Raw genomic sequence first — 12128 nt, 5'->3', positions numbered from 1 at the left:
TAGGAATCATCACCAAACTTTAGGCTGTTATGCAGAGAGTCTCAGCCCTGTTTATTAAATCTACAAGATGTTAAACATTTGAACAACTTTTCCCCATCAAGTCACCTGCATTTTCTTGACTAAGTCCTTTTCTTCCCGTATAAATGAAAGGATGAAAACACAGAAAAGAGATCCCAGCACTCCTCTGGGCCAACACATGGCCAAAAGGTCCAATTAACTTGGCTTCAAAATAGTTGGATTTCTTGCACCTGTCTACCTTGTCCAACTAAAAACATGAAACTTTTGAAAGCAGGTGAAAGGACAAGAAGAGATGAAAACTTGAAACTTGCTGGAGTTTCCAAAAAGTCTAGGAATTAAGTCAGTATAGGGACCAAAAATTAGGTATCCTCCTTTGCAGGAACCCATGGGGTAAATTCTTTTGTCTATAATAATACAAATAATTGCTAGCATTTATATAGTGCCTTAAAGCTTGCAGAGCACTTTTAGCATTTTCATCATCACAAAAATTCTGTGAAACCGGTACTTTTATTAAATCCTCATGTTATAGATGAGGAATCTAAGGCCGATAGATGTTCTGTGACTTTCCCAGAGTCACAGAGCTAGTAAGAGTCCAAGACAGGATTTGAACTCATCTTCTTGCCTCTAATTACAACATTGTCCATTAATGCCACCTGGTCACAAACAATAAACTAGTCTTCTGAGTGATATTGCAAAATAACTTTCAAATAAGGCTTCCAGGTTCCCTAAATAGCTCTCTATTTTTACTGTATTGGGAAAATTTTTCTGGATTCATCAAGGCATTTCAGTGAGCTCCTGATTCCTACAGGAAGGGGCAGATGGACTGCCTTCCTGAGTCCAGGAACCTGAGAAGGGAAAAAGAGAGGGAGAGAAAGACTCCGTTTCAGCATCTTCTCCCAGCCTCCAGCTTGGTTGGCATCTGCTAGGGGTGCAGAATAAACACGCTGCTACATGCTCCTTGTGGTTTATCGATCCTATTAACATTATCTCACAGCGAAATCAATGCTTCAGTCTTGCAGGAGACATGTAAATGAGGCAATGAAAAATAAACCGAGGCAAATTGTTTCCTGATGGAAAATGAGATGGGAATGGAGACAATTTGAGGCCCAGCAATAGAGAGGTAATTCTGAGCTCGATATTAAAGTAAGAAGGAAGCCAGACTCTTAGTTAGTCACTTGGCCTTGCTCTCTGATCCAATTGTGGGGTATCGTAGATTGCTCCTTATCTGAAGTAGATTGACTGTAGGTTGTAAATACTGTTAACCAAGCTGTTTGCTTTAATCTGATAGAAGCCGATATTGTTTCCTCACCTTTCCTACCACTAGTCTTTGGTACATGAGACTTGGATCCTACTAGATGGGGGTTCTTAAAGTTTCCAGGTCTGATGAAGATGAATGAGTCCTTCTCAGAATTAATTTTTAAAATTAAAAATTTTAATTAATAATTTAATAAATTAAGTTTTTTAAATGCCTACATAGATACATAGAATACATAGGATTATAAATCTAGAAATTCAAATGCATAAATAAGATACATAGGGTTACAAAGGAAACCAATCCCATTAAATTAAAGATGCACATTTTCTTCCCTTCAAAGTTGGTGGGATCTGCGAGTCTGTGGACCAAAAAAAAGAATTTCTATATTAGAAATAAGCTTTAGGTGGCTCAATAGAGAGCCAAGTCTGGATGATATGGGGGTACAGGCTTCCCCTAGGTACCCCTGGTCAGAGAGTACATAAAGAATTCATTTTTCCCTTGCATTCCCATGCAATCCAGATTCTGTATCTGCTGATTTCCACTTATGTGGTCTAATCTCTATCAGTCACAGTTTCCACATCTATTAATGCAGGTGACTTTGAGCTGAGAGGAGTAACCCCTCTGGCCTCTCCCCTCATGCTTGATGGACACAGATAGTCACCTCCCAGCTTGCTTCTGATGAGTATCTGTTTTGCTTTCAGATATCTAACCATCCCCTAAACTGTACAAGTTCACCTCCTTTTGACTTTGAGTCATAGGACATAAGCACATGACCCAATTCAGGTCCCAGAGTCCATGAAACATCACTCCATCATCTCACCATCATCCCATCTCTAATCTCATAGGCCCTGTTGTTGGGAGGGTATAAATATCCTCAACTCCATCTCTTCTGGGAGGCAATATTCCACCTGCTTCTGCCTCACCAGCTATTCAACCCAATAATTCAACATACCTTCAATTTAATAATTCTCTTTTATTTTTAAGCTAATTATTAGCATCTATTATTCTTGACAAGGGTACCTGTCATGACCCAGGGTTTTATTTCCAAACTTTACCACAACATTGAGGAAGGAGGACCTGAGTTCATATCTGGCCTCTGACATTGCCTAGATATGTGACCCTAGACAAGTCACTTAATCCCAGTTACCTAGCCCTACCATTCTTCTGCCTTGGAACTAATACATAGTATTGATTTTAAGATGGAAGGTAAAGGTTTAAAAAAATAAGAAGAAAAGAAGCTTGAGGGTGCAAGTGATATGGTAAAAAGAGGATTCCTTACAAGGAACAAGTTCTGCAGGTTCAAATTCTGGATCTGCTACCTACCACTCTTGTGACCTAACCTCTGTTAGCCACAGTTTCCACATCTATTAAATGAGTCAATTGGAATAGATGGCCCTTCTAGCTCTAAATCTCTAATGCTAAGTCACTTCTCTTCTATGAACCCCAGTCTACTCATTGTGAAAGTGAAGGGGTTGGACTTGTTGATCTTTAAAATCTTTTCTAGGTCTTGAAACCCTGCCATGAAGACAAATTTGAAATCTTGTCACAAACAAAATTGCATATTTCAAAAAATGTGTTTAGGTATCTACCAGCCAGCACAATTTGTTGTTTCATATAACAAAAGAGTTAGCATGGATATGTGGAAAGGAAACTAGACTGACAGTTGGTGGGGGAAGGGGCAACTGGAAGTTGCAGTTGGGTCTTGTGACTAGCAATTCCTTCCTGCAGGTTTTTACTTCCTTCCTGGTGTTGGAAGAGGGAGAAGCTCATTCTGCCCAGTCTGGAGTGGAGTATCTCTACTTTGTTCAGTCTGAAGACACAGGCTTCTGAATGTTAGAACTGTTCTTATTTGCTTTCTGTCTACTGCTAAGATTCTGAAATTGACAAAACTGGCACAGAAGATAGGAGTGGGAGAAACCCTCCGCCAGCCTGTGGGGCCTGGCCTCAGCTCTAAAAGCTGAGGAAGACTCCAAATTTATTTAGGGACCTCCCTTTCCCCACCTTCCTGATATCACTCCAATCCCTACAGATTATTAAACTTTACATTATTTGAATTCACAGTCAGATAAGTGAACTATCTTTTCTGGTCATAGAGGGAGCTGAACATCAGTTCAGTCATTCCAGGACAAATAGTCCTTATTGGACCCCTGCTGCTTCCTTTCAGCAGGGGGTATCTCTCTCCTTTGCTTCAACGAGCAATATTCCATCTCTCCCTTAAACTCCTCCATACCTCCATACAAACCTCCATTTATCCCCATTTTTCCAACCCCCCCATCTCTTTTCCGAATAATATTACAGATATCCCTTTCTTAAGAGAAGGCCCTATAGAGGTTGGGATCACAGGAAAGGAGAAGACTCCATGCACCCCTTACCTGTCTACTCACAGGGTATGATAATGTTGGAAGGATGGTAAACTGGAAAGACTTCTTTGCAAGCTTCATTTCAAAGTTCTAGAATTTATTAGCAATTATAACGTTATTGTCATCATGAAAAACAGTGGAGGGGATAGAGAGTTGTCCTTAGAATTCAAAGATGTCTGGATTCAAACTAGGGAGGTACTCAATTGGATAATGGCAGATGGTCCACAGATGTAATGAATAGTACAAATAAAAACGGACAAAAGAGATGGTTTCAGAGAAACCCAGAAAGAATTATATAAACTGATTCAGAGCAAAGTGAGGAGAACCAAGAGAACAATTAATACATTATAAAGATAAACAATTTTGAAAGACAAGAATTTTCATAAATGCAATGAATAACTATGAATCCAATGGGTTAATGATACAATAAATGTTCTGACAGAGAAGTGATAGATTCAAGATACAGAATAAAACATATTTTTGGATGTAGTTAAGTTATTGTGATTTACTATTTTAACAAGGTTTATAGTTTTTCTTATTTTTCTGTAATGGGAGAAGTAGAGAGAGAAGGAATAATGGGATAGAAGCACACTAGGGATGGTGTAGGCAAAAGAAAGAAAGGAATATCACTGAATCATTTTTAATGCACAAAAAAAAGAGAAAGAAGATAAGAAGGAATTTCATACAGAAAAGAGTTTTTAAAATTCCATGTTGAGAATATTATGCTCATTTCCTTCAGTCAGAATGAAAATTAAAAACAAACAAAATATGAGTCCAAAGCCTGTCTTTGACACTTGTCTTTGATTGTGCCATCTTGATTAAGTCATCTGACTTCTTAGAGCCTTGGATAAGTTTCTAAGAATGTAAATTATAAAGCAAATTCCACTCTATTTTGCCATAGATAGTTTCCTTTCCAGGAATTCTTTATGTGAGCAAAGTTACATTTGTCTCTCTCTTCCTCCTAAGACTTATTATTTATTTTATTTTTAATAGACCTTGGTTCAGCAGAGAATATTTACAATGATTTATCATGCAGGGCTTTATGATTGCAAAGGAAGACAGGAATACTTTTACCTAAATTCATCATGGCTTCCAATATCCAAAATAAAGCTCTGTAAATAGTACCTGTCTAATAAATATTTGTTTAATTAAACTGAATTATCTTCTCTGATCCTTACAGGAACTCAATGAGATAGGTAATACAGTGATCACCCCCATAATATGGATGAGTTAACTGAAAGTCCTAGATAAAAGATTCAACTTTTCTTCTTAATTCAATGGACTTTTCTCCCTCATCTTAATGTTGCCACCATAATAGTAAAATCTAGTTAGTTAAGTTAATCATGTGATATTTAAACTGTGATGCATCATAGAAAACATGTAGGACAATAGGGAAAAAGTCCTCTCTCTAAAGTCAAAGGACCTGGTTTCAAATCCTACTGATGATGATGCACATTTTGGGCAAGGACTTAACCTCCCTGGGCCTCAGTTTCCCCATGTATAAAATTAAGAGATGGCCTCCTTTTCTACTTCTATCTCTATGATCCTATAAACGATTGTGTCCCCAATCATGAGTTAACTTTTTCTTGGTCCTTAATATACAGGTTCACTTTCCAGGCTGAGAAGCACCAATTCATGGTTCAGGATCTTAGCAGAATCTCACTGGGACTCCACTGGTTTAAAAAAAATCACAGTGAAAAAAAAAATCAGCTTAAAAATCTGTCAAAGGAGGTTGATTTATCAATTCCTCCACATTCTGCTTCCTTGATCACATCATGACAACATAAAGTCAAATTGTCATGTTTTAATAAAATGACCCAAAATTTTATTATAATATGAAATATGCTTCTGAGACTATTTTGCCATTGCTGCTGGTTTTTTTTTTTATGAGGTGAGTGTAAATGTTCTAAAAATGATAATAGACAGAGATGGTGAAAAGGGTTCCTGATGAGCTTTGCACATATTTTTATGCCTAGACTTTGTTTTGACATCTTGGATAAATTAGGTGCCTGAAATGACCTCCAGGCATTTTTGCTCCATGCAGAGGCTTCCTTAGTCCATTGATCACAATGGTCCTTAGTGACCTTGGTAGCACTGGAAGGATTATGTTTTTGCATGGGTGAATGGTTCAGGAAACATTCCTCCAGTGTATTAGGCAAGGGTGAGTTTTTCTTCTCTCCTTAAATATGCTGCCTTTTCTTTCCACCTATTGCCTGTTGTCAACAAAATTAATTATGGCCTTCCTGGGGAAAAAAATAAACCAACTCTATTAATGTCTGAACTTCTCTGTATTCTCCTTGCATTAGCCTGGGAACAGCTCCTCTTTGTAACTTTACTCAAGTAGGTTTTGTTTTGTTTTGTCTTGTTGCCTTTGTCACCTTTGACTTCTTTGCTTAATTACAGCTTTGTCCAAATCTTGATTCTCTGTTTTGGTTTGTGACTTTGAATACAGAAAAGCTTTTTGAAATGTGAGCAAAACCACCTGCTCTTCTCCAAGAGGATTTAAAATAAAAATTAGCTTAAGAGAAACTAACTCTGAGAAAGAGCCATTATCCATGCCTTTATGGAGTGGGTTTCAGGAAAGGAAGTTCTAGGGAAACTGAGTAAATCACAAATGAATATGTGTTCAGCCTAATTCAATTCAGGATGATCTATGATTTGGTATAAAATGATTTCTCAAAGCATTAGATTTAGCCCATTTGAAAGGCAAATGCAAAAAGATATGTTCCAACGTCTATTATGTTTATGAAGCCAATTGAATTGTCTGACACCATGTCAAGCTCAATATGGCCCAGATCAAACCCATCAGTTACAATGCAGTTCATAGGGTAAAGAGATCATACATATAGACCTGTAAAAGAGCTTAGAAGTTATTAAATCAACCTCTTCATCTTAAAGAGGAGGAAATGGGGGCTTCATGAAGTTAAGTAATTTCCTTAGGGTCACATAGCTAGTAAGGGTTTAAGGTAAAAGTTCAGGTCCATCATTCAGTCCACTCTGCTTTGCTATCTCTAAATTCCAGCCACGATATAATGACCAATTTTGATTCTTTCTCAGGACAGGTAGCACAAAAGGTACCGTTATGGTGAAAATCACCTTTAAAGATTGTTATAATATTAATTTATGGTCACCAAGGAATTTACTTATGAAATTCCTAAAATGAAACACTCAAGTCAGAATGGAGTTTATGGTGGTTTAATCACAACAAGAGTAAGAAAAGGGAGAGGGAGAGAAGGAGAGAGGAGAAAAGGGAAAAAGGTTAACTCAACCTTCTGGCAGAGCCAGAGGGAGTTTAGACCCAAAGGCCAAGGTAGAGAAGTGAATCAGTCCTTGACTCAGGTGACAGATCTGAAGGGGCGCTGTCTGTGGACCTCCTCCCTATTCAAGCTTCTAGCACCTACTCCCGCCCAGCTCTGTCCACAGGAAGTGAGTGAATTCCAGAGGCTGTTTCCTACCTCACTTCCTGTGCCTCACAAGTGCCAATGGTGGCTCAAGCTTGGCTTAGGACAGCCCAGGTGGGCAGTTAGTTATTTCTGATTTGTCACTGACTAGCACATGCCTGTGTAATGTGGGTGTGCACAATCCTGGGTGCTAGACCAAGCAAGATGGAGATTTTAAAATTCACAGTACTTAGGACAAGAAAAATACTCCCTAGATCATCTTGAAAACTCATGATATGATTTATTTTTTACCCTGATTTACAGTCTTAGAAAGATGCCTGGTTCAGTGAGAGATGAAATTGTTTAGCCATGGTCAAAGAGATAAAATATTATAGAATCAGGCCTTGAACCCATGACCTCCTGATTCCAGTGCTGCCATGATATCTACTGTATCACTCTCTGAAAATAATGAAAGAAATTATTGACAGTTTCAGATGAGAAGGTGAAAATTAGTTACTATAGTATGTTATGTTACTATACTATGTAAGTACTCTATTATATTAATATAGCATAGAATGTTACTTTACAATACTGGTTATAGTATATTAACTAATTATTCCTGTTAGCCTATGCTACCTTCAATAGTGTTTGTCATAAGGAGGCATATTGCTAAATTTTTGCACCCTTGAAATCTTGGGATTTGGAGCAAAGATCTCATTGTCCCACCCTAGTTATATCTTTGTAACATGTTCCAAATTTATAATTAGTGATTCTCAGAGAAAATTTAAAAAGTTAGCCACAGGAGACTGGAGGAGACAACACACAGGGAACAAGATTTCAAATCAGAAGGCTTGTTTTCAAATCTTGGACATACCGATTTGGGGCCAGGCACTAAACCTTCTCTAGGGACCCAAATCATGTCAATTCACAAAGAAGAGGGCAGATAAATGGCCTTTAACCTTCCTTCTCAAACTCTGAATTTTACAGAATGTCTGGAAAATTCTACTTTCATCTATTTTAGTAAATACATGGAAGCATATGTCACAACCACCGGTGAATTGAGAGTTGATTGGTTGGTTTCACATATCTTTGAGGTGTAGCAGAAAAGGGATACATTTGATAATTAGTTTTTAATCTATATGCTATTAATGAGGGATTAGGCATATCAGCATAGACAAAATTCTTGAAATACAAAATCAGCTGTTATTTAATGGCAACAATCACTCTCCCATCTAGAAGTTTCTTCCATTTGGGAGCTGGTTAAACTTTCCTTGGCTCATCTTCCAAATTTATTCCAGAGGGGCAATGTTTCCTCGGCAACTGCCTAATTTCAGAATTTCCTTTTTTTAAACATCCTTAGAGAACACCAACCTCTTTTTGAGCACGCCTTCAATGATTAATCAGGGAGTAACCAAGCTACAATTTACATCACAAGAGACAATTTTGTGAACTTTCCTGTAATATCAGTTTTCCCTCTGGTACATTTAAATATGGAAGCTTCACTTGTCAGCTACTTTGATCATCAGTACTGTTGGGCCATGAATAGATGTGATACTACCTCAATGATATTTTTATATCTATTAAACAGCAATGGTTTTCTGATGATTGGTTTGTAATTCATTTTATAATAATCATGTAATTAGTGAGCGATATGATGCAGGCAGAAAATTCAGTACCAGTAACAGAATGTATTTCAAGAATTTTGTCTATGCTGATATGCTAGGGTACCAAAAAACCTCAATGTGGCAAGATTATTTGGGTTTGTACCATTGTATTCCTTTAAAATACAGCATTTGGGTATTTCAGAAATTTCAATTACCCACCTACTTCTGCCCTATGGTTCTGATGAAGTCCAGTAAGGAAAGAGACAATAAATAGTGTGAGATATAATCCCTGTTTTTTTGAGAGAGAAGATGGTTTACCAGACTAAATGTGGGAGCCCTCTGGCTCAGAGACTCCCACCACTGATGTCATATAGAGTATTCAAGTGCCTCTAACAATCCTGAAAGGTTAAACCCTTTGTCATGGTCACTATGCTATTATTTGTCATTGGCAGGACTATTTTTTCTTAAGTTTCATTGATATGTTTTGTTTTAATATTACAAATATTTCCCACTCTGTGAGAGCTCTCTTGTAACAAAAGAATCTAATTAAACAATACTAATAATTCAGTGACCTCATTTGAAAGTACATGCAACATTCCATGTTCATAATATTTCCAACTTATTTTTATTATTTTAATAGAAATATATTTTCTTTCCATCCTACCATATCATCTTCTCCATGCATGAAAATTTTAGAAAAGAAAAACAAATTACTCAGGACAAATATACATAGTCAAGTAAATCAAATTCCATTAATGGCTCTGTGTGTGTGTATGTCTGTGTCTGTGTAATCATCTGTTCTATGGAATTATGAGTGGTCATTGCATTAATAATAGTTCTTACAGCTTTCAAAGTCATTCATCTTTGAAGTGCTGTTCTTGAAAAATTAATTTCTTATTTAGCTTTATATAATTTCATTTTCCATGTTTTAAGTCAATCATTTGCTCATTTATTATAGCATAAAAATAGAAGAAAGGGAATGAGAAAAAGAATAAGCATTTATTAAGTACCTACTATGTGCTAATGAATGTGCTAAATGCTCTACAAATATTATCACTTTAGATCTTCACAACATTACTATAAGGCAGATGTTATTATGATCTTCATTTTTCAAGTTGAGGAAATTCAGGCAGACAGCAGCTAAGTGAGTTGTCCAAGGTCACACAGCTAGGAAGTATCTGAGACCAGATTTATGTTCACGGTCTTCCCACCTGCAGGCTCTCTGTCCATTCTAGCAGCTGTTGTCAATCATTTCATGTGTTCCCTTTTCTGCCATTTCCCAATTAATGAATATCCTTTCAGTTTCTAGTTTTTCTTTTTGACACCACAAACAAACCAGTAAGAAATATCTTTGTGCCTTTTCTTATTTCCTTAATCTCTTTTATGTGTAGTTCTAGCAGTGGTCACAGGCAAAACTTAAACCCAGTTTTCCCTAGATCTTTCAGCAAAGAATATGACAAAATCTCTCATGCTTTTCTAGTGAACAAGATGCCAAGACATGGGTTTTGTTGTTGTTTTTCAGTAGTTTTCAGTCATGTCTGACTTTGTATCTGGTGTTTTCTTAGTAATGATAACTAGAGTGGTTTACCATTTCTTCTCCAGCTCATTTTATAGATTCAGAAACTGAGGAAAACATGGTTAGATAAATTGGCCAGTTTGTAAGTGGCTGAGACTGGGTTTGAACTCTGTAAGATGAGTCTTCCTGACTCCAATCTTGCACTCTATCCACTGTGCCACCAAGATGCCCCAGATATAGGCTAAATGAGATTATAGTGAGGTAGATTAAGAACCAGTGCTTTGACTGGACCAAAAGTGTCCATGTTTATGGAGTGGATGTCAACTTGGAGAGAAGTGTCTAGTGGAGAGGCTCTGGGATTTACCCTTGTGTTATTTAATATTTTTATACAAATAACTTGAAGAAGATCATGGTCTTCTTACACTTTACTGCCCTTAACATACTCTCCATTTAAATTACATTGGTCTTTTTGCCATTCTTTGTATGCAGGCATTCCATTTCCCATCTTTGAGACTTTGTATTGGATATCCCCCATAACTAGTACTCTTCTTTGTCACCTCTAACCCTTGGCATCCTTGATTTCTTTCACCTGTTAGGTGTGGCAGTTAAAATTAGTTTCTCTGCTATAAGTATAATATTTTAGAGGTTTATTAAAGATTAAGAATTAAAGAAAATACAAAATAAGAAAGCAAGTGCCTAGGAGGGCCGAATGGCCCATTCACTTACACTACATCATGAGAGATGCATCCGCTTGGAAGCGGAAGTAGGAAGAGAGACCCAGTAGGTTTAAATAGAAATTTTGATCTTGCCCAGGTAGGGATCTCAGTAGGATTAGAGGGCATCTCGGGAACTAGAGCAAAGACTTCTGGGGTTCAAATCTCCATTTTCACATAGGACAAATTCCACTTTCTATAGGAGCCCTTTTATGGTCCTCCTAGTCATAAGCACCTTCACCTCCCATATACTCTCTATATATTTTACATATTACTAGTTACTTACATGTTATCTTCCCCATTAGAATTTGAGCTCCTTGATGGTAGGGACTGTTTTATCTTCGTGTATATCCCTATAAAGTAAAAAAAAAAAATAAATCTGTTAAATGTTTACTTTTTGTCAAGCACCATCCTATGTATTAAAAACAAAGAAAGGGCCTTACCCTCAAGTACCTTTGCCACATTCCCTCCAACATTTGTTGTTTTCCTTTACTTTCATATTGGTCAATCTGATAGGCATAAGGTGGTTTTAATTTGCATTTCTTTAATCAGGAGGGACTTTGAACATTTTTCCATATTATTGTTGATAGTTTTGATTTCTTCATCTGAAAACTACATTTTTATCATATTCTTTGATCATTTATCAATTGGAGAATGACTTGGATTCTTATAACTTTGGTGTATTTCTTTATATATTTCAGAAATGAAACAGTACCTTACATTTTGATGAGGGAGAAAACATTTAAAAGATGTACCCACATGATATACATAGTTTAAATGAAAAATAATCTCAAAGGAAAGATAGTATTTGGGAGTCAGGGAGAGACCAGAGAAAGTTTCCTACAGAAGGTAGGATTTGAGTTGAGTCTTTAAAGACATCATGAAAACTCAAGAGCTGGAGGTTAGGAGGAAAAACATTCCAAAGGCAGGGAATATCTAATGAAGAAGAAGTCAGGAAATGGAATGTGAGTATGTAGGGTGGGTGGGAAAAGCCAGACAGATAGTAAAGGACTGAAATGGAAAGAGTATTAGAAGCCTCAAACAGGATTTTATAATTGATCCTGGAAGTCATAGAAAATCACTAGTTTCTTGGGTGGGAGATAGAAGGCATGGCATAGTTGGACCAGCACTTTAGGAAAATTACTTTGGCTGCTGGGAGGTTTAGAGCAGCAAGAGGCTTGAGTCAAGGAAGTCAACCAGAAGGACTATTGCAATAATCCAGGCTTGAGGTAAGGAAGACCTACATCTCTGGAATTGCTGGGTGGATATAGAGGAGGGGATT

General features: G+C 37.1%; 1 long non-coding RNA gene across 1 annotated transcript; it reads right to left on the bottom strand.

Moving 5' to 3' along the window:
* Nucleotides 1–1491: 1491 nt before the first annotated feature.
* LOC130455411 (uncharacterized) lies at nt 1492–11199 on the bottom strand. Its single transcript, XR_008913366.1, has 3 exons — nt 11133–11199; nt 3646–3723; nt 1492–1631 (listed from the first exon to the last, which is right to left on the bottom strand). It is a non-coding gene; the product is annotated as an uncharacterized LOC130455411 (long non-coding RNA).
* Between the last annotated feature and the right edge of the window lie 929 nt (nt 11200–12128).

This window comes from Monodelphis domestica, chromosome 7, assembly GCF_027887165.1.
Source record: "Monodelphis domestica isolate mMonDom1 chromosome 7, mMonDom1.pri, whole genome shotgun sequence".
Classification (NCBI taxonomy): Eukaryota; Metazoa; Chordata; class Mammalia; order Didelphimorphia; family Didelphidae; genus Monodelphis; species Monodelphis domestica.
This window is presented reverse-complemented; position numbering and strand designations above follow the sequence as displayed.